The sequence below is a fragment of the Equus quagga genome, chromosome 10 (assembly GCF_021613505.1).
Source record: "Equus quagga isolate Etosha38 chromosome 10, UCLA_HA_Equagga_1.0, whole genome shotgun sequence".
Taxonomy (NCBI): Eukaryota; Metazoa; Chordata; class Mammalia; order Perissodactyla; family Equidae; genus Equus; species Equus quagga.
In genome coordinates, this window is record NC_060276.1 from 66576333 (window position 1) to 66604177 (window position 27845).

General features: G+C 35.8%; 1 long non-coding RNA gene across 1 annotated transcript in view; it reads right to left on the reverse strand.

Annotated features, from left to right (window-relative positions):
* The window catches only part of LOC124245786 (uncharacterized), a 101025-nt gene that overhangs the window by 45443 nt on the left and 27737 nt on the right, over nucleotides 1–27845 (reverse strand). The gene's annotated exons all lie outside the window — the stretch shown is intronic.

The window sequence follows — 27845 nt, forward strand, 5'->3', positions numbered from 1 at the left end:
CTAACCAGCCCATCAAAGGCATTCTTAATTATGTTACAGTGTTTTTGACATTTACAATTTTGAGGGGGATTTTCTTAGAATTTCCATCTCTCTGCTTACATTGCCCATGCGTTCTTGCATGCTGTCTACTTGACCCATTAGAGCCCTTAGCATATTAACCACAGTTGTGTTAAATTCTAGGTCTGATAAATTCTACGTCTGCCATCTCTGGTTCTTGTACTTGCTCTGTGTCTTCATATTGTTTTTTTTCCTTTTGGTATGTCTTGTAATTTTTTCTTGACAACCAGACATTATGTACTGCATAAAAGGAACTGCTGTAAACAGGCCTTTGATAATGTAATGGTGAAGTGTGAGGAAAGTTGGGAGGAATTCTCTAATCCTATAATTAGATTTCAATCTTTTACTGAGCCTATGTCTCTGGACTATGTAACTTCACAAAGAGTTTCTCAGCTTTACTGTTCCTCCCTTAGGTGGGGCAGGATGGCTCGAGAGAGCTGGAGTAGGGTATTTCCCTTCCCCAGGTAAGTCAGGTTCTAATAATACCACAATAAGTTAGTATCTGGTGAGTTCTCTCCGAGGTCAGGCCTTGTTAAGTAGAACAGAGTATTCCAGCTTATTTCAAAATAGTTCCCTTTGCTCTCCTCCTGACAGAAATACAAGACTATTTTCTTCCAGTATGTAGCTCCTGAAGATAAATCTTACAATATTGTGGAGGTCCCTCTATGACTGGGTCCTCTTGTAGTTTTTGGGTTTTTGAGGAAGATTAAGCCTGAGCTTACATCTGCTGCCAACCCTCCTCTTTTTGCTGAAGAAGACTGGCCCTGAACTAACATCCATGCCCATCTTCCTCTACTTTATATGTGGGATGCCTGCCACAACATGGCTTGACAAGCGGTGTGTAGGTCTGCACCCGGGATCTGAACCAGCAAAACCCAGGCCGCCAAAGCAGAACATGCGAAGTGAACCGCTGCACCACTGGGCCAGCCCCAGTCCTCTTGTAGTTTTTAACTCTTAGACTTGTCCATGCTGAGCCTCCAGCAATCTGTCCATTACAGTTCAGGCTTCCCTATCCTGGCACTGGTTCCTGTAGTGGTTTCCAATTGTTCCTACTCCAGTAAGCCATAACTTCCTGTGTTCTCTCCAATATTGTGGGCAATGGTTTGCCCTGGGTCCTCTCCTCCTTTACAGATCCAAGAAGCATTGCTGATTTTTCAGTCTGTTCAGCTTTTTACTTATTTTTAGGATGCAGGAGCAACTTCCAAGCTCCCTACATGTGGAACTGACAACCTTACTTCTTCTTTTAAAGTCTATCAGTGATTGGTCACTGTCTATCAGTTATTCAACAGTCTATGTGCAAACAAAAAACATGTAGTTATGTTGCCTCCTTGACTCCCAGTGATAAACACAAATCACATCTTTCAAAAAACACAGTCAAAACACAAAAACGTCCAAGAAAAATGAAAATTCTGTAAGTGATAACATTGGAAGACAAGTTTGAATTTACTGCAAATGTAGTTATAGCATAATGCTTTTTCTTGCCTTACGGCATCAGCTAGAACTTCCAGTGCAAAGTTGAATACTAGTGTTGAAATCTGACATACTTGCCCAGCTCCTGTTCGTAGGAGGGAAACTATTCAGTCTTTAATGATTAATATGATGTTACTATCAGTATTTATGAAATTCCATTTATCACATTAAAAAAAGCTACCTTCTATCCCAAATCTGCTAAGACTTTTTATAAGGAATGCATTTTAAATTATGTCAAATGCTTTTCTTTTTGCACTATTGAGATGGTATGCTTTCCTTTTTAGTTTGTTGGTATGAGGAATTACATGATTCAACTCCAAATATTGAATCACTGTGTTAGTTATGAATGGGACCAAACTCTGTCATGTATTAACCTATTAAATATTGCTAGATACTGTCTGATAATATTTAGCAGAGAATTTTTGTGTCTATGTTCATGAGCGATAGTGACCTGTAGTCTTTTATTATTTGTGATCTTTCTCTGGTTTTGGTATCAGGGTAATGCTGGCCACATAAAATGACCTTGTAATATAACTTTCTCTGCTACTTCATGAAAGAGACACACAGAATTGCTGCTGTGTCTTCTTTAAATGTTTAGAAGCATCAACCAATGAAACAATTTGGTTAGGAACTTTCTTTGTTGGAAGGTATGTTAACTATGAATTCTATTTCCTAAGGGTAAAAAAGAAATAGTCAGACTTTGTATGTTTCTTGTAGAGTGAATTTTGGTAGCTTCTGTTTTTCAAGGACTTGGGTCATTTCATCTAATTTTTTACATTTTGTGCCATATAAATATTCATGTTTACATTTTATTATGCTTTTAATCTCTGCAAGGTCCAGAGAGCCCCTCTTTCATTCCTGATATTTGTACTTTGAGACTTCTCGATATCTTCTCAATAGCATTTAGTTGGGTTATGAGTTTTTAATCAAATCAGACAGGCTCTGGGTTTTTTAAAATTATTTACATTTAATCCAATTACTGATACACTTGGATTTAGGTCTATCATTTTATTATATTTTGGTTGCCTCCTATATTTTATCCTTCTTTGGATGGTATAAATACTCTGTGTGTGTGCCTGTGTGTCAATTTTGGGTTATATCTCCGTGGAATTTTACTGACTGATTTAGAGATTTTAATAAAACTGTATATACATTCCCATATTCTATTTATAGTTAATATTTTACCACTGAAACACAAAGATAGAATCATTACACTATGTTCTTATAGCTGTTTATATCATACTTGCCGTATATTATATCTATATCCATTGAAACCCCAGCTGTGACAATTTTATAATTTTTGCTTTCAAGAGTCTTAGATATTTTATAGAACTTACAAGAAGATAAAAAATTTTAAATATTTACCTAAATATTTACTATTCATTTTGTTCTTCCATCACACTTTAAGTTTGAAGATTCCTGGTGGAATGATTTCCATTGGGCCAAATAACATCAATTAACATCTCTTTTGGAACAAATCTGATGAATTCTCTTAGATCTCCTGCATAGAATAATATCTTTATCCATCTTCATTTCTGAAGGATATTTTTGCTGGATATCAAGTTCTAGGTTTACAATTCTTTGGTCTCAGCAAGATGATGTTGTTGCACTATCCCCTCAACTCCAATTGATTCCAGAGAAATCTACAATTATCTGAACCACCATTACCCTATATGTTTCATCCCTCTCTGGCTGCATTTGAGATTATTTTTCATCTTTCATGTTCACCAATTTGATTTTGATGTGTCTGGGTTAGATTTTCTTGGCATTAATACAGTCTGGGGTTCACCAAACTTCTTCAATCTAAAAATTTGTCTTCTACCAAATGTGGAAAGTTTTTTAGCCATTATTGCTTCAAATATTTTCCTACAGTGATCTCCCCCCTCCTCTCTGTGACTCAATGACAGAAATTTTAAATTTTTGATATTCCATATTGAACTTTTGATATTTTTTATATTCCTGAGATTCAATTTTTTTATAATCTTTTTTCCCCTCTCTCTTCTTCAGATTGGAATATTTCTATTCAACCCCTTCTCTAGCTTTCCCTGTCCAATATTTCCCTTACACACAAATGACTGCAGGAGTCTCCTTTTGTACTTGCTCTGGTCAGAAAAATGGGATTCTCTCAGAGTTTAGTCTGCCAGGCTGTCATCCAATTCTGCACAACTCACTCCACTTTTGGGGCAAAGCAGTGGGACAAAAAGAGCTAAAATAACAGGAATCCTACCCACTCTTCAAAGAACAGAGGTCCACTTTCTCTTGTTCCTCTAGCCAAAGAAAGAAGGTTTCTCTCAAGATTTCAGGCACCCACAGTAGTACAGTTCTAATATTGGGGCTTTTCTCAGGTCAGGGCTGCCACATGAGAAAATTGAGAGGCTACCAATGAGTCAGAACAATGAAGCCGGGAGGAAGTGGTAAAAAACAGAGTTGAGAGGGAAGTGTTTCTATTGCTCTTAAAAGAACCCAGGGAGCCTGATGCCCATATTTCACACCTCCAGATATATGTGTGGAGGTTTGACATTATTTTCAAGAAGAGTGTCTCTACTTAACTCTCACACCACTTGCACTAATCCCACTCCATTCATGATAATGAAAAATTAACTTGGGAATCAGTATATGGGAAGAGAACATTGAGTCAGACCTATCTTTCAAAGCCAAACCCAAGTTCCACCTCTCCTTTAGGAGGTTTAACCATATTACTTGTTTTTAAGCATATAGAGGTTCTGGGATTACTGTTCATTTATATATATACATAGACACACACATATACATACATATATATAACCTTTATTACTTACACTTTTAATGACTGTCTTGAGTGTAATGATTATATCATAAGTGGAATATAAAATTTTAAAGAACGCACCATCAGATGATGTGCTAAGTCCATAGGGCGATTTCTTAACCACATTAAACTAGTTTTATTTTGAAAATATTTTTTTCTGCCCAAGAACGAGGGCTTCAAAACAAAATCTAAGCTGAAAAATTCATTGCGAACAGTCATTAAATAGATTCATGTTTGCATGAACAAATGAATAAACTGATTTTAAAAAAGTGTCCCAAGACTTCCAATTTTTGGTCTGACATTTTACAAAGCTTAAAAGTCATAACTCATATCCTGACAACTAGAAAAAGCTTAAGAAATTGAAAACCAACAACTCTTTTTAGACACATTAGAGAACTGAAGTCATCACAGGGGAAACTGTTACTCTGAAAAATGGAAAGAGAGGCAGATATGTATAATCATAGCTTGCTGAAAGCAAAAGCCCAGGAGTAAAAGCCTGCAGCTGGAGTCAATACTGGAATAAACTCAAACTGTATTTCATGAATTGCTGGGAGCTCAGTATAGACTAGCTTGAAGAGTTAAAAAAAATCAGGGTGCCCAGTCTTATAGAGGTCTCCAAACTTCCACGAGTTTTACTTCCAAGATTCTCAGAGTGAAGATTGGAGGAAAGTCCCTTTCAGCTTCCATCAGGGACAGGAGGAAAGTAACCATTTTGAAATAGACCAACAGCATTCTGTTCTCCTTAAAAAAGGCAAGCTCTCAAGGGAAACTATTTTACCAGAGCCAAACAGACCTGGGGGAAGGGAAACACTCCAGTTCCCTCTAGCCTTTGACATGGAGGAAAGAAAATACACAATTCCAGTCTCCTGGAGCCTTCAACGGTAGAAAGCGAAGTACCCAAATTCAACTCTTTCTACTCTTACTGTCTCACCTGAAGAAAAAAGCAAGAATCACTTGGGAAGGTCACAGACAAGGTATACAGGCTAACTAAAAGACTGACACTTAATCACAGGATTATAGAATGCTACTCTTCTCCCTAACCTTACCATTGCATCAATAGAGTTCCTCTTTCCACTTTTCAGAGTTCTCCTTGGGTTAACTCTTAAGAAATTTACAAGGATACCTATATATATATTTTTTAAATTGCACTCAGGTTCAGTTAACCTTCATTTTTTAAAATTATTTTATTGAGGTCGTACTGGTTTATAACATTGTGTAATTTCAGGTGTACATTATTATATATCAGTTTCTGTATAGCCTGCATGGTATTCACCACCAACAGTCTAGTTTTTATCTGTCACCATACATATGTGCCCCTTTACCCCTTTCACCCATCCCACATCCCCTTCTCCACTGGTAACCAGTAATTTTTTCTCAGCATCCACGTGTTTATCTTCCAAGTGAGTGAAATCATGCAGTATTTCTCTGTCTGGCTTACTTAGCTTAACATCATACCCTTGAGGTCCATCCATGTTGTTGCAAATGGGATGATTTTGTCTTTTTACATGGATCAGTAGTATTCCATTATATATATACATATATATATATATATATATATGTATATATATACACACAGACACACACACACCACCTCTTCTTTATCCATTCATCAGTTGATGGGCACTTGGGCTGCTTCCACATCTTGGCTATTATGAATAATGCTGTGATGAACATAGAGGTGCATGAATCTCTTTGTATTGTTGATTTTATGTTCCTTTGGGTTAAATGCCCAGTAGTGGGATATCTGGATCATTATTTCTATTCTTAATTTTTTGAGAAATCTCCATACTGTTTTCCATAGTGGCTGCACCAGTTTGCATTCCCACCAGCAGTGTATGAGGGTTCCCTTTTCTCCACATCCTCTCCAACATTTGCTACGTTTTGTCTTGGTAATTACAGCCATTCTGACAGATGTAAGGTGATACCTCATAGTTTTGATTTGCATTTCCCTAATAATTAGCGATGTTGAAAATCTTTTCATGTGCCTGTTGGCCATCTGGATATCTTGTTAGAAAAACGTCTGTTCAGATCCTCTGCCCATTTTTCAATCAGATTGTTTCTTTTTTTTCTTGTTGAGTTCTTTTTATATTTTAGAAATTAACCCCTTGTCAGATATATGATTTGCAAACATTTTCTCCGAATTGGTGGGTTGTCTTTTCATTTTGTTCATGGTTTTCCTCTGCCTTGCAGAAGCTTTTCAGTCTGATGTAGTCCCAATTGTTTATTTTTTCTCGTTTCCCTTGCCAAAGTAGACATGATATTCAAAAAGATACTGCTAAGACCAATGTCAAAGAGTGTACTGCCTATATTTTCTCCTAGGAGTTTTATGGTTTCAGATTTTACGTTCAAGTCTTTAATCCATTTTGAGTTAATTTTTGTGTATGGTGTAAGATAATGGCCTACTTTCATTCTTCTGCATGTGGCTGTCCAGTTTTCCCAACACCATTATTGAAGAGACTTTCGTTAATCCATTGTATGTTCCTGGCTCCTTTGTCAAAGATTAGTTGTCCACAGATGTGTGGTTTTATTTCTGGGTTTTCAATTCTGTTCCACTGATCTGTGTCTCTGTTTTTATGCCAGTACCACGCTGTTTTGATTACTATAGCTTTGTAGTATATTTTGAAGTCAGAGACTGTGATGCCTCCAACTTTCCAAGGATTATACTGTACTTAAAATGGGAAGAACAGGGAGAAATGTGTCTGTGTTACCCTGTCTGAAACAGAAGTTCTGGTGCCTCTTTTTATAAATAAAGTTTTAATGCAAAACAGTTACACTCATTCATTTATTTATTTTCTAAGGTGACTTTTGTGCTACAATGGCAAAAGTTAAGTAGTGTGACACAGACAAAAAACTTAAAATATTCACTATCTGGTCCTTACAGAAAGTTTCCTGACCCCTGTGTTATAGAGGACATAATGATAAAACCTCAAATACAATAGCAACAAAAAAGCTGAAATATTATAAGCAGAACAAAAAAATGTTCAAAATATAGATGAAGATAACTAAAATATAATTAAAATTCAAAAAGAGCCTTAAACGAAAGAAAAGACATCCCTTGTTCTTGGATTAGGATGTCCCAAAATCTTCAACATGTCATTTATAAATTTTATAAAAATATTAATTTATAAATTTAATAAAATGTAAAAAAACTCCCAGTGAGTTTTTATAGAGGTACACAAGTTGATCCTAAAGTTCAAAGGGAAAAATTAACCTACACAAATTTCTGGGAAAACATTGAAGAAAAAAAAAAGCTCCACGAGTGAACTAGCCTGACAAAATATTATAATATACTGTAAAGCCTATATAATTAAAAGTGTGGTACTGCCACCCGAATAAACAGATCAATAATAGAAAAAGCAGAAAAGTCTAGAAATAGATCCAACTACATGTAAAAGTCTAGTACATCACAGTCCATTTGCAGTTAACAATGTATTGTTTCATAACTTCTTGCAATCTTATAAGATCATAGCCCTCTGTCCTTTATGTTACTATCTTTATATATAATACATGTATATATACTATAGATAACCAGCCATGGTGGTCTAGTAGTTAAAATTCGGTGCCCTCACCACTGCGGTCTGGGTTCGTTTCCCAGTCAGGGAACCACAGGAACTGTCTGCCAGTTGCCATACTGTGGCAGCTATGTATTGCTGCGATGCTGAAAGCTATGCCAACAGTATTTCAAATATCAGGAGGGTCTTCTAAGGTAGACAGGTTTCAGTGAAGCTTTCAGACTCAGACAGACTAGGAAGAAGGAACTGGCCACCCACTTCTGAAAAAGTCGGCCATGAAAACCTGGTGAATAGCAGCGAAGCTTTGTTTGATGGAGCGCCAGAAGATGAGAGGATGGTGCAAAAAAGACAGGGCAGTGTTCCACTCTACTGTACACAAGGTCATTAAGGAGTTGGAACTGACTCAATAGTGCTAACGACAATATGTTATGGACCTCATAAGACAATGTTACAATTCTAATTTTTAAAAAGGCATTTGGTATATACAGCTATTAAGAGAGAAAACACAAAAACAGTGTATTTTCCCAGACATTTGCCAGCTTAAATGTCCTTCATTCTTTTCTGAGGATCCATGAAGTTTCATTTACTTCAGTATGAAGAACTTCCTTTCTCATGTGTTGTAATATAGATTTGTTTGTAACAAATATTCTTAGTTTTCTTTTAGTGAGAATGCCTTTATTTTCTCTTTATTTTTAAATATTTTCACTGGATATACATTCAAGATTGACGGGATTGTTTGGGGTTTTTTTCTCACAATTTAAAGGTGTTCCATGCAGTTCTGGCTGGAAGGATTTATGATGAGAAGTCAAACTATAGGATCATTGTGCCCACTTATATATCATTTTTCTGTTGCTGAAGATTTATACTTTGTCTTTGGCTGTAAACACTTTAACTATGATGTGCCCCAGGTGGGCTTCTTTGCTTTTATAATGCTACATGTTTAGCATTTTGTATCTGCAAATTTTTATATTTCATTGAGTTTGAGAAATTTTCAGTCACTACAAAGTTTTTCCCCATTTCTCTCTCTCTCATCTCTTCTGATATCCCAATCACATCTATGTTTAACTGTTTGATGTGATCTAATAGGTCTCTGAGGTCCTGTTCAGTTCTTTCCAGTCTTTTTTATTATTATTTCCTTCACCTAGAATAATTTCTATCAATCTGGCGTCAAGTTCACTTACTCGTTCCTCTGTCACACCTATACATCATACAGAAGCTAACTCCTTTCAGTGAACTTTTCACTTCAGAAACTGTATTGTTCCTTTCTACAATTTCCATTTGTTTCCTTTTCATGACTTACATTTTCTTATTGAGAGTTTCCATTTTTCTGTTGAGATTTTCATGCACTGAAAATGTTTTACTTCATGGAGAATAGCTAAAATTCCAACTTTAAAATTCTCATCTGCTAGTTTCAACATCTGGTTCATCTTAAAGATGGAATTAATTTTTTTTTCTCTAGAGAATGTGCTACATTTTCTTGGTTTTTCCTCAGTCAAGAATGAACATTGTAATCCACAGGAAAACCACTGAAAAAATAATGTAAAAAAAAATAGCTAAATACCAAACAGGAAAACTAAAACGGAATTCTAAAACTATTCAATTGCTCCCAGAAAAGCAAGAAAGGAAGAACAGATGGACTAATAACAACAGAAATGTAGGGGTCTGGAATTGGCCACCCCAACATATGTCTCTTTGGCATCAGGATGATTTGAGGCTGATCGCTTTTGATAAACTGGGACAGGGAAGGAGGCTCTGAGGAATGGAACTTGCCCTTTGCTAGGACACATTTACATTTGTAAGGTAAATCTCTATCTGTAAAAGGTGCCTCCCTCTCTGTACCAGGAAGAAGAAAGGAGATGACCTTCTCTCTAGAAACTCTTAATCAATACCAAAGGCAAGGACTTAAATCTGCATTTTATTGTGCTTGTCTGGCAGCCTCCTATAACTGACTTCCCTCTTCCTCCCAATGTTGGCATTTCTTTAAGGATTAAGCATCTTTCCTTAGGCTAGGAACTGACTGCTGTGCTCACCTGTGACCACCCAGCTCAAGACAATAGACTTGCCTCCTGCTACGCCCCCTGAGATAGCAGACCACTACCTGCTGTGTCCATCAAGCGCTGTGCTGACAGGGCAATCTTGTCACTATTGTGGGAGGGACATTTCAATCTGATGTGAAACACCCTGTTTGGGGGTATATAACCGCTCTATGCACCCCACTTCTTCAGTACCCTTTCTTCCTTCGGGAGGAAAGGCCCTGGGCCATGGTTCCTCATAAAGCTTTGTTTAATTTTCTCTTGCTATTCTGTTTCATGTGAATTTAATTCGTTCTCCGGCCAGACGAACACACATTTGGGAAGAGGAAATGTCTTCCTCCCCTACAGAAACAAGTAGCCAAAAATAAAATGGCAGACCCCAGCCACGGCATATCAACAATTACATTAGATGCTAATGGAATATATGCTCTGACTAGAGGCAGAGACTGCAAGAATGGATTAAAAAACTAAGAAAACTAAATACAAAGTACAAGAGATGAACTTTAAACATAAAGATGCAAATAGATTGAAAGTAAATGGATGGAAAAAGATATCACAAGAAAATAGTTAGCAATTTAATAAGACAAATAAAATGGTTATATTAATAGCAGATAAAACAGATTTCAAAACAAAACGTATTACCAGAAGTCAAGAAGGACTCATACTGATAAAAGGATTCACTCGATAAGACATAACAATTATAAACACATATGGCACTCAATAACATAGTATCAAAATACATGAGCTAAAGACTGATAAAAGTAAAGGGAGAAACAAGCAATTCCACATTCATGCTTGGTAATTTTAAACCTCTCTCCTAGCAACTGATAGACCTAAAAAAAAATTCAGGAACACATACATGCAAAGAAGATATGAACAACATTATCAATCAACTAGATTCAATTGATATGTTTAGATACTACACCAAAAATGGCATAATACACTATTTTCAATTGTACAAGGTAGGTTTACCAGGATAGACAATATTCTAGAGCATAACATAGTCCCAATATAACTAAAAACATTTGGATCATAATGAATATGTTCTTTAACTGCAATAGAATTAAACAAAAACAATAAGATAACCAGAAAAACCCCAGATATTTGGAAATTGAAGCATCTTTAAATAATCAGAGTCAGTGAAAAAAATTCTAAGAGAAATCAGATGACATTTTGAACTGAAAGATAATAAAAATATAACCAAAAAAATCTGTAGGACGCAGCTAAATAGAGAAATCTGTAACTTTAAATGCCTATGTTTGAAAAGAAGGAAGGTCTTAAATCAATGATCTAAGCCAGGGATCACTGAGCTACAGCCCTCAGGCCTGCATTGTCATTGTAAGTAACGTTTTATTGGAACACAACTACATTCATTCACTTAAGAATTATCTACAGCTGACTTTTGTTACAATGGCACTATTGAGGAATTGTGAAAGACCATATGGGCCATAAAGCTAAAGTATTTATGTCGCCCTTTAACAAAAAGTTTGCCCACACCTGATCTAAGCTTCTACCTTATGAAAGTAAAAAGGGAAAACAAATTCAAAGAAAGTAGACGGAAATTATAAAGAACAGAAATCACTGAAATAAGAAAGAAAATAAAGAAAACAAATCTTAAAACTGATAACCCAGATAGATTGATAAAGAAAGAAAAAGACAGATTTCTAATATCAAGAATTAAATAAGAAACATCACTACAGACGCATCATACATTCAAAAGATAATAAAAGAATATTATAAACTGACGTGGAATGGTTTCCAAGAAACAATATTAAAAAGAGAAATCAACATGCAATATGCTAAAGAACATATATAACATGCTACCTATTGTATAAGAAAGGAAACTAAGAAAATATGTATCTGGGTTGGAAGAATAAACTAGAAAACATTGAAGTTGGTGATCCATAAAGGATGGGGAGGTAAAGTGAGGTAGAAAAGATACAGGAGAGAGTGACACTTCTCTGAGAGTTCCTTTTTGTACACTTCTATAACTCTTTTTTTTGAGGAAGATTAGCCCTGAGCTAACATCTGCCACCAATCCCCCTCTTTTGACGGAGGAAAACTGGCCCTGAGCTAACATTTGTGCCCATCTTCCTCTCCTTTATATGTGGGATGCCTGCCAGAGCATGCCTTGACAAGCAGTGTGTAGGTCAGCACCCAGGATCCGAACAGGCAAACCCTGGGCCAGCGAAGCAGAGCATGTGAACTTAACCACTGTGTCACCGGGCTGGGTCCTACACTTATAACTTTTTAAAGCACACTACTATCCTAAATACTCAAAAAGTAAAATTATATCAATAAGAATGTGATGGAAGAAAAAATAAAACTAAACAAATGAACCTAGTTATATTTTGAGTTTTTAACATACGGAAAGAATGAAAGGAAGGCAAATGGAATGGGAAAAGGGAAGAGAAAGAGGAAAGGGTAGAGGAAGGGAAGGGGTGGAGGAAGGGGAGGGAAGGGGCAAAGGAACAGAAGGGAAGGAGCACGGGCAAGGAAGGGAAGTAGGAAGGATGGATTCAAGTATCTTATCAACACAGTATTTGACAATAAACCCTCAGTCTTGGGAGGGGGGATGTGGGCGTCAGGGGACAAGGAGCAGTAGAAGTGCACACAAATCCTTAACTATTTTTAGTAGATTTGTTTATTGGTTTTTGGGTGAAGCAATTTTGAAACTATTTTAGATATATTATAAGACTGCATAATTGAATAAACGTTTTTCATGTTGGGAGCCAGTTTCCTCACTGTCCATAAAAGGAAGATACAACTATAGAATGGGGAAAAGCAAGAAAGAACACTGTAGGGATGGACTGGAACTAAAGGTACAGTATGAACTCACATAGGTTCTAAAATAGACATTCGTTTGTGTGTATACATATTTGTGTATCTTTGTATATAAATGCATGAACTTCCTAGCTCTGAATACTGAAAGGCACAAGAAGCAGACCCCAGGAGCAATGAGCAACCTAGTGCCAAGATCTTGGTTTCTAAGTACTATTCTTCCACTAAAAGGAACCAAGGCTCCTCATAAAAACAGATAATCACAGGATGAGGCAGGATAGGCACAAGATGAGTCTTAAGATGAGAAAAGTAAGGAAATGCTTAAATACATGTTGGGGACATATCGCACAGACTCAAGGAAGAGTTTGAAGGGGCTTCCACTGGCCAAATCTAGAACATTTTGAGGACAAAAGTAATTAAGAAACATAATGAACTACAAACCATTGAAAAAGCTAAGGATTTGAATCTCTCTTGATAATTAATAAATATATCAGAGAGAAGGTAGGTCTTGTGCTTACAGAATTATGAGCCTGACTGAGGCCTGACTGGTAAATGTGGAGGAAGCACCAGAGTTGCAAAACAATCATGGTAAAGAATGAGCAAGGAAAAAGGTTAAATCTAGGGGGGGGCATTTTGATAGGCAGCAGGATATTTTCATGATCTTAAAATGTCTCACTACTTTGTGATGGAATCACCGTGTACCTACACCATGAATATTCTGGTTGCCAGACTGTACTGCAATTTTGCAAGGCTGTGGAAATCCTGCATATTAAAGAAGGGTAAAAAAATATGACAACTAAATACAACACTTGCCTCTAGACTAGATCCAGGAGTAGAGGGGATAAAAATTCTATAAAAAACATTGTTGCAGAATATGAAGGGTAGTTTAAACAAATGAGATTGACAAACGTACTATGGTTATAAAAAACAACTCCTACTCTTAGGAAGTACCCACTGAAGATTTAGGGGCAGAGGGTTAAATGGTCCAGAAGAAAACAATTCATACAAGGTGGAGAGGGAGGAGCACAAAAGATAGAACAAGTGGTGTAAAATGTGAGCAATAGACAGATCTTGACAAGAGAATACATGTGTTCCTTGTATTATTTTTTGGTAAGTTTTTGTAAGTTTGAAATTATTTTCAAATGAAAAAGTTTTTTAAAAGAAAGAGAGGAATGCTCTCCAGAATATTAAAACAAAAACAAGTGTTATAAATCAAAATCCAGAATATTAAAAAAAAGTTGTCACAAATCAATTAACAAAATTAAAAGACAAGACAATCAGAAACTTCAGAAAAACCAGAATCATTAATAAGCCTATGAAAAGATCTTCAACATCACTACCAATGAGTGAAAGGTAAATTAAAGCACAACATATCATTTCATATGCATAATATCGGCAAATTCTTTTCAAAGTCCTGAAAAGCATAAGCATGGGGTAAAAGGGATATGGAGGGAAAAGAAAATAATAGTGAGAAACCAATATTCTCATACTCTTTGGTGAGAGTGTAAATTGAGATAAACACTCTGGAGAGTAACACATATTTTGCCTTAAATACAACACAATTTCACTTTAAATAAAAACACTAAAGAAATCCTCACGGATGTGCACAAGAAGTCAAATATTTTACTGTAGCATTAGATTTAACCGCAAATAACTGGAAACAACCAGTCCATCAATAGGAAAATAGAGCCATTGTATTTTCACCAAGTCAAATATGATACAGTAAGTGAAATGAATTAGCCAGATCAACACATTTATCAACATAGATAACTTCAAGGGTAAGACATTAAAAATATTTAAGAACTAGTATACGCACCAACCAATCACAAAGGACACTGGCTGTAAATAACAACTATGGCCACACCACTCTGTACTTGCTGAATATCCTATATCTTAAAAATAATGATGAGTAAGGGGCTGGCCTGGTGGCACAGTGCCTAAGTTTGCAAGCTCTGCTCTAGCAGTCTGGGGTTCGCAGGTTCAGAGCCCAGGTGTAGACCCAGCACCACTGGTCAATCCATGCTGTGGCAGCATACAACATAAAATAGAAGAAGATTGGCACAGATGTTAGCTCAGCAACAATCTTCCTCAGGTAAAAAGAGGAAGACTGGCAATCACTCAAGGCCAATCAATCTTCCCCACCAAAATAATAAAAAATAAAATAATGATGAGTGAAAAACTCAAGTTGTGTAATAAATAAAATATGATAAAATTTGTATAAAGTTTAACAACAAGAAAAATACCATTAACATATAACTAAGCAGGAAAAGTATACAAAATGCATGGTAAGGATATACCACCTCAGAATAGGACTTACTTGTGGCATGGGATAGAGAGGTACAAAGGGGACTTCAACTGTACCTATGATGTTTAAATTTTTTAAAAATGTGAAATATGATAAGGTATAAGATTTGTTAAAGCTGGGTAGTGGTAACAAATGTTCAGTATGTCATCCCCAATGTTATCTGTTTCAAATATTTCATTTAAAAAATTTTATTTAGGGGCCGACGCCATGGCTGAGTGCTTAAGTTCGGGCGCTCTGCTTCAGCGGCCCAGGGTTTTGCGGGTTCAGAACCTGGGTGCGGACACGGCACTGCTCGTCAGGCCATGCTGAGGCGGCATCCCACATGCCACAACTAGAAGGACCCACAATTAAAATATGCAACTCTGTACTTGGGGGGGGGAGGGGGGTTGGAGAGAAAAAGCAGAGGAAAAAAAACAAAAAGACTAGCAATAGTTGTTAGCTCAGGTGCCAATGTTTAACAAAAAGAAAAAAAAATTATTTAAAAATGTTAGATGGCTTGTTATTTCAACAGAATGAAGTACAAATTACCAAGGAAGGCATTCTAGGTTCTGTATATTCTAGCTCTAAACTACTTTTCTTGTCTCATGAGCTATTGCTCTCCACCTCACATAACCCTTATGTTACAGATACAAACAATATATCACTCTAAATATTCCATAAACTTGCAAACAGACATGCCTTTGCTCTTACTTTCTCTCTACTTAGAATATCCTTTTCCCCAATCTATATGAGGAAAAGATTATACTAATTCTTGAAAGCCAAACACAAATGTGACCAACTCTTTGAAATCACCTTTGAAAACTCCATTCAGAATGAGCCCTTCTCTGTGTTCTCTTTCCATAGCAGTGAGTATATTCTTTTACTATTATAACACATCACATTGTCATTTTGTTGATCACTGAAGCTAGAAGTTTATCATTGTTGTAGGTCTTGCCAAAGAACAATATTTTGGCTTTGTTAAGTTTCTCTACTATCTGCCTGTTTTCCACATCACTGATTTCTATTCTATTATTTACTTACCTCTACTTACTATAGGTTTACTTTGTTCTTTTCATAACTTCCTAAAGTGGAGCTTAGGTTACTGATATTTAGACTTTTTTCCTTAACAGTAAAAGCATTTAATAAATAAAAGCATTATAATTTTCCCTCGAAGCACGGCTTTAGCTACATTCCATGAATTTTGACATGATGTATTATCAATATCATTTGGATCAAAATATTTTCTGATTTCCCTTTGACTCTTAGATTATTTAGAATTGTGTTACTAATTTCCAAATATATGGGGTATCTCTAGATAATTTATTTTGACTGATTTCTATTTTAATTTTGATTATACATTGAATTTTTTTAATTCATATTTTGAATATATATTGGTTTCAATCACCTTAAATTTATCATAACATATTTCATGGCCCACCATGTGGACTATGCTGGTGAACATATGATGTACACTTGATAATGTGATTTGGCAATTTCGGGGTGCAGTGTTAAACAGTTACCAATTATATCAAGGTGGTTGATAGTATTCATCTGACCATCTATGTCTTTACAGATTTTTTGGTCTAGATATTCTATCAACTGCTGAGTCAGGTGGCAAAAATCTCCCACTGTAATAGTGGAATTACCTCTTTTTCCTCTTAATTTTGTCATCTTTTGCTTTATGTATGTTTAACCTCTATTATTAGTCATATACATTTAAGATTGTTATGGCTTCCTGATGAACAGACTCTCACCAATATGAAATGCCCCTCTTTACTTCTTATAATAGTCTGATTTGTGGTCTTACTTATCTGATATTAACAGCATCCCTTCAGCCGCTGTCTTTATTTTAAGTAAATCTCCTGGTGACATCATAAAATTGTATCTTGCTTTTTTTTAATCCATTCTGATAATCTGCCTTTTAATTGATGTTTAGTCTGTTAACATTTGATCTAATTACTGATATGATTGCTTAGGTCTCCCATTTAATTATTTGTTTTCTATTTGTCCTCTCTGTTTTCTGATCCTCTATTCCTCTTACATCGTATCACAAAACTGATCACTCAAATTACAATTTCAGTGCCTACCCATAGTAGGACTTATACTGAGGCAGCACTCAATACAACTGTAAAATAAATAAATGAGCAAAACTAGACAATTTTAAGATATAAATAAAGACTTTTTAAGGGGCAAATTCACACAACACATACACAAAGAAAACACTATATATTAACATAAAAATAGAATGATTTATATTCAGCTTTGGAAAATACAAATAATTTGATAGTTCCAGAAATTTATAATGTTTTACACTTAACAAAACAAAACAGAAAAGTACTAAATCCATGAAAACAGCAAAGCACCTCATTTTTTTGCAATTTTCCCTACTCCATTTTCTGGGATTGAGACCATCACGTCAAAATGATGACAGGCACTAAAACGAGTAGGAGGACTTTCTTAGCCTCCTACCCCTTATAGTTCTGTGCTTAATCTTTTTCTTCTTCATACCTTTCCTAAGATGGAGGATAATTTTGCTTTGAAGATTTTCCCTTTTAAAAATTCTTTTCTAAAGAAATAATCATATTTTCTAAAAAAAGAATGCTAACTTTTTAAAATCAAGCAATTCAGGAAAGCACAAATAAAAAAGCATAAAGTATTAAAAACCTTATCATTAAAAAAACAGGCTTAACATTTACTGAACATCTTTTGGACATCTCTCTGCATATAATTTAGAAAGAAAAACATAGGTAGATTAAAAACATAGTTACAGGGGCCGAACACATGGCCGAGTGGTTAAGTTCGCGCACTCTGCTTCGGCAGCCCAGAGTTTTGCGGGTTCAGATCCTAGGCGCAGAATGGCACCGCTCATCAGGCCATGCTGAAGCGGTGCCCCATGTGCCACAACTAGAAGGACCCACAACTAACATATACAACTATGTACGGGGGGACTTTGGGGAGAAGAAGGAAAAACAACTCATTCTTTAAAGAAAAAACATAGTTACAAATAACTTCATTAACCTAGGATTATATCACAAAGTGGCTGCTAGGGAGAGGAGAAGTGATTGGAAAGGAGTACAAGGAAACTTTCAGGAGTGATGGACATGTATTCTATTTTGTCAAGTGGAACATCTACAGTGCATTTTAATATATATGAATTATATCTCAATGTTTTAAAATGGGATTATATGAGCTTTTATTTTAAATGACTCAATTTTATCTCCTTGTTTTAAAGAGAAGAAAAAAAAGGAACAGTGAAGAAATTACTCAAGTCCAGATGTTATTTCACAAGAAATGTAATTTCCAAAAGGATACCCTAAAATGTTTTTTTGATGAAAACTAATGTGTAAACATTATATATATTTTTACCACATGTTAACTTTAGAGTAAGCATTGACACAATACAACGAAGAATGACATTAGAAGAATGAGGATAATTACTCCTACATCTCCTCATAAAAATATAAATTTATGTGGCTCAAGTATTTCTACTTTGTCAGGGCTTATGACACATTTTGTTGTGTAACCTTAACTCCCTCAGTTTATCTTCTAGTTCAATACTTACATAGATTCAGTGCTTACCACTAGCCCTTTTATCACAGTTACTCTATTCCTGGATCTTTATTTTTCTTTATTTCTTGGTTAACTCCATTTCACTGTCAGATACCTTTTTCAAGAAGGGCTCATGGATGCTAACTCCATGAGTTTATATTTGATCATTTCTGCCTGTCTCCTTAATACTTCAAAAGCAACTTGACTTTTTTGAGTGATTTGGTGACAAATCTTTGGGTGAATTCCAGTCACTATGGTGAACTTGAGTGCTATGGAAAACCTCCCCTCAAGCAACTCAAAGTAGAAATGCTGGATAAAAAAGAACATACTGATAAAAATGCAAAAGACAGATCAAAAAGAAGAGAAAAAATTCCTCAGATACCAGAAACAAAGAAATCAAAACCACTGCTGTGAAGCCTGAGCAAGAAATGTGATGTCAAGAAAGAAAAGGAGCTTGGGCAGGGCTTCCTGCATGAGGTCAAGGCCTTTTCTATCTAAAAAAGAGAGTGACACTTCAGTTTCCACAAGCAACATATAAAAGTACCCTTCACCCATCACTGCCAATAATAATTATTTAATTTTATCCCTCTCTATGAGATGAGAAATGATATTGCACTAATAATAGAACTTGCATTTCCTTCAGTATCTTTTCCATGTTTATTATTGATTTGGGTATGCATTTCCACCCATTTATCTTTCACCCATTTATCTACTATTTTTCCTATCTTTCACACACTTATCTACTATTTTTCTTACAAACTACCTGAAACAACATAGGTAGTAACCCTTTATCTTTGGTGTGCAATGCAAATTAGTTTTCTTCTGAATTCTGTTTTTGGTGTATTTTACCATAAAAGTTTTTATTTTTAAACTTTATATATTTAAACCTATCTTTAAAAAGGATTCAAGTTTCTGTTTTAGTTGGAGGCTGCAATTTTCACAAGTGAAAAATGAATTTTCAGAGGTATTAAAAATGTTCAAGTCCTCACATTTTCATCATTTCCTACTTCATGCAACTCTTAAAGCCTCAACAAATTTATTATCAACAATTATTGGGATCATATTTTCAATTTTTCTCCAAGTATTTTTTTTTTTGGTCATGGCTTAATTTGCTAGAGACCAACGGCCATTTGGGCAGACAAACCAGATTTCTGACAAAGAATACTACCATGGATGAAGGTCATTTCATAATGACAAAGTTTAAGAAAGACAATGTCAAATGTTTATGAACAGTTTCAAAATAACAAGCAAAAATTGATAGAACTGCAAGGAGAAACAGACTAATGAACAATCATACTCAAAGATTTCAATACATTTCTCTCCATAATTGATAGAAAAAGTGCACAGAAAATCAGTAAGGATACAGAAGACCTGATCAACTCAATCAACTAATTTGACCTGGCTGCTACTTATATAACATTTCAGTCTACAATTCTTCTTAAGCACACACTGAACATTTATTAAGATAGATGACAATCAGGGCCATAAAACAATTCTAAGTAAATTTAAAAGAATGTAGGGGCTGGCCCCGTGGCCGAGTGGTTAAGTTCGCGCGCTCCGCTGCAGGCGGCCCAGTGTTTCGTTGGTTCGAATCCTGGGCGCGGACATGGCACTGCTCATCAAACCACGCTGAGGCAGCGTCCCACATGCCACAACTAGAAGGATCCACAACGAAGAATATACAACTATGTACCGGGGGGCTTTGGGGAGAAAAAGGAAAAAATAAAATCTTAAAAAAAAAAAAAAAATTTAAAAGAATGTAAATCATACAAAGTATATTCTTTTGATGCTGGCCCTGATATCAGTTCCCCTACATTAAATCCAGCATATATGGAGTTTAGAACCAAAACACTCATTCCCTGCTTACTCTCTGGTTTCCCAGCTCCAGAATCCACTATCTGCCGTGGAGACAGACACGGCCAAGGACAACCATCTGGATTCCTTATCATCTCCTCCTCCCTCGAGGAGCTTCCCAAGGCTGAACACAGGCTGGTGGGTAAATGACCAAGGCCACAGGCTCCTCCCTGTCCCTACAAACAGAAACATTCCTTACAACCTTTAAAACCCCTTGCCTCCCATTTTCCGAGAAGACGAGATGAAAAGGGACGAATTTTAGGGCTCACTCTCATCTCCCGGCTAATAGCACCTGAAATAAAAACTCTTTCCTTGCCATAAGCCTGGCATTACAGTTTTTATTTGGCCCCTCGTGTGGCGTGTAAGGAACCTATGTTTGTAGGCACTGACACGGACTACAAGAGAATTAAAATAGACAATAACCACAGAAAGATCTCTGGAACATTCTCCAAATACATGTAAACCAAACAGCACATTTATGGACAAAAGAAGAAATCAAGATGGAAATTGGAAACTGTTTTGAATAAGATAAAAATGAAAAAATATATCAAAATTTGTGGGATGTCACCAAAGACGTACATAGGAGAAAACAGCATAAAATACCAGCATGAAAAAGAAAAGTCTTCATATAGACAAGGAGAACTGATCGGTGGTTACCAGGGGAAAGGGCGGGTGGGGGGAGGGCACAAAGGGTGAAGTGGTGTACCCACAACATGACTAACAATAATGTACAACTGAAATTTCACAAGGTTGTAAACTATCATAATCTTAATTAAAAAAAAAGTCTTGACTCAATGACTTGACCTTAAGAAAATAGAAAAAGAGCAAATTAAACTAAAAGTAAGCAGAAAAAAACCAATAAAAACCAGATCAAAAGTCAATAAAATCGATAAAATAAAAAAGAAAATTAATGAAGTCAAAATGTGGATCACTGAGAAGATCAACAAAGTTGATAAACCTCTAGTCAGGCTGATTAGGAAACAGAGAAAAAAGCAAGATGGTCTTTTCACAAATGACGAAGATGACATTATGAGAAATTTTAAAGATATAGAAAGTGAATTTTATGAACTTTATGTCAATAAACTCAATGAGATGAAATGGACAAATTCCTTAAAAGATCAAACTATCAAACCTCACTCAAAAATATATATATAAGCTGAACATTAATTATCAATTAAAGACATTGAATTAAACGTTTAAAATCTTCCAAAAAAGAAAACAGTAGGCCAAGATAGATTCACTGGTGAATTCTACCAAACACGCAAGAATGAAATAATATGGAGTCTATAAACATTATTCCAGCAAACTGAAGAGGTATTACTTTCCAAATCATTTTAACGCATTAAGCCACAATCACCCTGATACTAAAACCTCAAAGACATTACAAGAAAACTACGAACACATCTCCCTCATGAAAGTAAATGTAACAATTCTTAACAAAACTTTAGCAAGTCCACTCTAACAATACATAAGTAGGATAACGTATCCTGATAAAGCAGAGTTTATCCCCAAAATGCAGGCCTGTTTCAAAATTCAAACCACAATCATTGTAGTTCCATATACTGAATTCAAAAAGAAAAACCATATAATCATCTCAATGAACACAAAAATAGCACTTGACTAAATTAACAGCCCATTCAAGACTTTAAAACTCTCAAAAGACTAAGAATGAAAAGAAACTGCTTTACCCTAATAAAGGAAATCTACAAAACAAAAACCTACAGCTACTACCATGCTTAATGGTGAAAGTCCCAATGCTTTCTCCAGAAGGGAATAAGACAAGGATGCCCATTCCCACCACTTTTACTCTACAGTGTTCTGGGAGTTCTAGGCAGTAAATACAATAGTAATAATTTCTAAATGAGATTGGAAAGGAAGAACTAAAACTGTCCTTATCTGCAGGTGAAATGATCCTATATGTAGAAAATACTAAGGAATCCGGATTAAAACTACTACAACTAACAAAGAAGTTTAGGAGGTAATAGAATACAAGAATTAAAGCCCCCAAATCAACCTATTTCCACAGCAGCAATAAACTATCCAAAAATGAAATTAAGAGAACTCCATTCTGAATAGCATAAAAAGAATAAAACATTTAAGAATAAATTTAACAAAAGAAAAAGATTTACACATTATAAACTACAAAACATTCCTTGGAGGAACTGAAGGAGATGTATAAATAGAAGTAAATGGAAATCTATGTTCATGGATTGGAAGATGCAATATTATTATGAAGACAACTCCCACCAAACTGATCTATAAGTCAGTGCAATCCATATCAAAAGCCTAGCGAGGTTTCTTTTGCAGAAAATGGCAAGCTGATCCTAAATGCAAGGGATACAGAATACCCAAAACATGAGAAAACAAAGTAGTAGGTCTTTCATTACCAGATTTTAAAGCTATGGTAATCAAGACAGTGTAACACTGATGAAAGATTACATACAGAAAGTAACTGATATATTGGACTTCACCAAAATTAAAAATTTTAGTACTTCAGATAGACGCTATAGAAAAAAAGACAAGCCACAAAGTGGGAGGAAATATCTGTAGGTCATATTTCTGATAAAGTACTTGTGTCATATATATACATACACATACATACACACACAGACACATATAACTCAGAATGAAATGAAAGAAAATTAGAAATGGAGAAAAGATTTAAATAATATTCCACCAAATATATACAAATGAGTAATAAACAAATGAAAAGATGCTCAATCTCATTAGAGTTTAAAGAAATGCAAAATAAAATCACAATGAAATACCACTTCACACTAAAATGGTTACCATCAAAAAGACAGGCAATAACAACGGATGATGAGGATGCAGAGAAATGTGAACTCTCATATACTGTAGGTGGGAATGTGAAATAGTACAGCCACTTTGAAAAGGTTTGGCAGTTTCTTTAAAAGCTAAATAAATACTTAGTCCATGACCCAGCCATTCCACTCCAAAGAATCTACACAAGAGAAATGAAAACATACATGGACACGCACATCAACATTCATAACATTTATTAACAATAGCCAGAAGAAAAAAAAGTGAAACAATTCAACTTTATATCCAGTGTTGAATAAAGAAATAAAAATGCGGTATATCTATAAAACAATAGAATAAAATACTGATACGTGCTACCACAGAGATAAACCTCAAAAGGATCTTAAGAAGTGGAGGAAAACTCAATATAATAAATATCATATGATTTCATTTATATGAAATATCCCAAGAAGGATAATTATCAGAGACCAGTGGTAGCCTGGGACTGGGGACGGAAAAAGGATTGACTATAAACGGTCTTGAGGGAATTTTTGGAAACAATGAAATGTCCCAAAACCAGATTGTGGTATGAAAGGCGACATGAACAGAACCATATTAAAATAAATCTGGAACAGTCATTTCACAGGAATTACCTTGCACATCTTGTTTCATCTTCCAAACTGGATCAAACTGCTAACATTCTAAGAAGTCAGTAAGGACAAGAATATCCTGTTTATAAGGACTCATGAAATGGATTTTACTGATGACGGCATCACTAACCAATCAATGATGTACTAGTCTAGTCTTTTACCTGACAACCGAATCTCAAGCCAATCTATGAATTACAAACCTATCATAAACTCATCTAACACCAATGAACTCTTCTTTAATACAACTTATCTAATCTTCCTCTCTTTTTCCAAAAAACACCCCAGAGTGCTTCTCCTGTAATTGGGACACTATTTGGGTTTCTACCTGAATCTGTGCTCCCCGAATTGCAATTCTTTGATCCCAAATAAACACTTTGCCTCTTAAATTGGTTTCTGTTTTTGTAGCTTGACAGTGGTGATGACTGTAAACTATAAAAACTTACTAAAAATAAATGAATTGCACATAAACAATGGATAATTTTTATGGTATGATATTATACCTCAATAATGCTTAAGAACCAAACTGAAAATTTTTAACTAAAAAAAAACATCTACAGTAAAAAAAAAAATTCACTTGAGATCTCAATAGCAGAATGGAGACAGGAAAAAAGAATCACTGAATTTGAAGACATAGCAACAGAAATTACCCAATGTAAGCAACAGAACATAAAAAAGGTTGATACAAAACACAGACTCGGGACCTTACGGGGCAATATCAAAACGTTTAACACACAAGTCATCAGAATTGCCAGAATGAGAAAAAAAAAACTGCACAGTAAAAAATGTTTGTAGGAATATCAGCTGAAAACTTTCCAAATCCAAAGAAAGACAAATCCACATATTCAACCACATCAGGAAAACCAAACAAGATAAACCAAAAGAAAAACATACCCACAGATATCACAAACTGCTAAAAGCCCAAAATAAAGAAAAAAATTTACAAGTATCTATAAAAAACAACACATTTCATATGGGGAAACAATGATTCAAGCAACTTCAAATTTCTCATAAGAAACCATGCACAACAAAGATAGTAGAACAACATCTTTAAAATGCAGACAGAAGGAAAATCATCGAACACCTCTTCATCCAGTGAAAATGTCCTTCAGGAATGAAGGCTGAAATGAGTACATTCTTAGATGAAGGAAAATAAAGAGAATCTATCTCAAGGAGAGTTGAGATGAAATGATATGAGTTCTTCTGAAGATAAATGATATCCAAGAGAAGATAGGATATTCAGAAATGAAGGAAGAATAGAACTAGTAAGTGACTGAGCAAATATAAAACACTATTTTTCTTCTCTTAAGTTCTTTAAAATATGCATGATTCTTGAAAGCAGAAATCTTAACACAGTCTGGGGTGGGCTTTCAAAATAGATAAATGTAAAACACATGGCAACTATTTTAAAAATCAATGGGGGATTGTAAAGAGGTCTATAGGAATTTAAGGCTTCTGTTTTACTTGAAGTGTTAAAACATTATATAAAGTGTTAGGTGACTGCTGGGTATGTATATTGTAATCTCTATAGCAACAAGGACAACAAAAGAAATTTAAAGAGATGTAACCAAAAAGTTGAAAAGAACATTAAAATGGAATACTAAAAAATATTCAAATAATGCAAAAAAATGAAAAACAGAGAAACAAACAAAAATAACAAAGACAACAAAGCTCAGACATGTAAAAAACAGCATCACTATAAGCCTTAAGAGGAGAAAAAGGCTTGACAACTGCAAACTAATTGACCCTAGAAGTGAAGTCATAGGGCAAAAAATTATATAGAAATTTAGAGAAAGGAAGATGCCTGCAGGGAAAAACAGAATCTAAGCATTTGATTGAATGCCACAAAAAGTCATATAAAAGCAGATAGGATGATTAAACTAAAAATTATAATAAACTGCTAAACAGGAGAATGAGAAGCCCCCTAGGGGTTTCAAAAACGGGTCAAGTCCCACTCACCTGCAGCCTTTACCAACCGGTGGCCAAAGGGAAGATCACAGAGAAAGATTCCCTTGGTGCTTTCTGGGGGGGGGGGGGGAGCAATAACTATGGCTGAAATTCTATCCAGTTGCATCTCTCCTATCTCTCTTACCAACAAAAAAGTTCTTAATCTAAAAAGAAAACCATTAAAATCTGTAGCCTTGAGCGTTGGTTAGAGAAATAGAGGGCAGATCAAAATTAATAACAGGCTTATCTCCCCTAAGGCATAAAAGCCTAAGTGCACACCATGGGGATACCCACTGGTTGAAACCAACTACATCTGGGCAAGGGGAGAAAAAACAAAGCTTTAGCCCTGTGGGAGGAACTGGAATACATGCTGAGAATAGCATCGTGTTGAAAGTACAAGAAGACTAGTGAAGACCATACCCAAGACCCAGATTCATGGTGCCTGCTTAAGACAGTCTTAATCGGAACATTAGAGAAAGCCCCCCAATTCCTACCCCCAACCACATGCTAACGAGGATGGAGTAAAATTAGAATGATATACAGGGGAAAGCCGAAGGAGACAGGCCCTCTCTACGGAGCACTGCAAAGGCAGAAACCCAAAGCCAAGCAGGGACACAAAAAGTATCATTACATGGTCCCAGGTCTCTGGTGTACTGGGGGAAACCATAATAACAAGCTTCAAAACCAGTCCAATATTCACTACTTTGACACAAAACTCTACATTAACAGCCTAGACAAAGACAAGGTGTGCTTTTCTGAAAGAATAACAACTATTTACTTCAGTATCTACTATCTTATACAACACGTCTGACCTTCAACAAAACTTATAATATATACAAAAACAAAGGGACAAAAAAGTCTGAAAAAACCCGCAATCTTCAAAACCATGCTCAGATATAATCTAAGATATGGGAAATAACAAAATTTAAAATAACTAAGATGGGGGCCGGCCCCGTGGCTGAGTGGTTAAGTTCGCGTGCTGCGCTTCGGCAGCCCAAGCTTTCGCCAGTTCGAATCCTGGGCGCGGACGTGGCACTGCTCGTCAAGCCATGCTGGGGCGGCATCCCACATGCCACAAGTGGAAGGACCCACAACTGAACAATGCACAACTATGTACCGGGGGGCTTTGGGAGATAAAGGAAAAAATAAAATCTTCAAAATAACTAAGATAACATGTTAAAAATGTAGACAACAGGCAAGATCACATAGGTAACATCAGAAAAAAGATGAAAACTATAAGAATCAAATGAAAAAAGTAGCAATCAAAAACACATTAACAGAAATGAAGAATGTCCTTAATGGACTCATAAGTAGAATCAACACAAAGAATCAAGAAACTCGAACAAAGGTCAACAGAAACTACCCATACTAAGAAGCAAACAAAGTAGAGGAGAAAAACTCATTCATGACAGAAATACATAGACAGTAAAAAGATCAGTGGTTGCCAGAGCTTGGGGGTAGGGGGTGAGGATAAATAGGCAGAGTACAGAGGATCTTTAGGGCAGGGACTGAGTATGATACTTTAATGACAAACATGTCATTAAACATTTGTTCAAACCCACAGAATGTAGAGCAGCAAGAGCGAACCCTAATGTAAACTATGGACTCTGGATGCTGATGTGTCAATGTAGGCTCATCAGTTGTAACAAATGTACCACTCTGGTGGAGGATGTTGATAACAGGCAAGGCAATGTGTTGTGGAGGGAGGGGGAATACGGGAAATCTCTGTACCTTCCTCTCAATTTTGTGAAATAGAAATGGCAAGCAGTAGGATACAATGGAGTATATGAGGAAGACATCTGGTGTAAACCTAATTCGGCCTGAGTTTGTTTTTTTTCCAAAAGGGCCTAATGTGGCCACTGAGCACGCACACTATATCTGCTTTAAACATTTACTATGGCAAGAACAAATGGCCTTAAGATAAAGGTGCAACTTCTCCCTACATTGGCATTTCCTTAAGGATAAGAATCTTTCCTTAGGCTAGGAACTGACTGCTGTGCTCACCTGTGACCACCCAGCTCCAGACAACAGACCTGCCACCTTGCTGTGTCCACCGAGACAGCAGACCCACCTGCTGTTTCCATCAATCGCTGTGCCAACAGAGCAGTCTAGAGACTATTGTAAAAGGGACATTTCAATCATATGTGAAACATCCTTCTTGGGGGT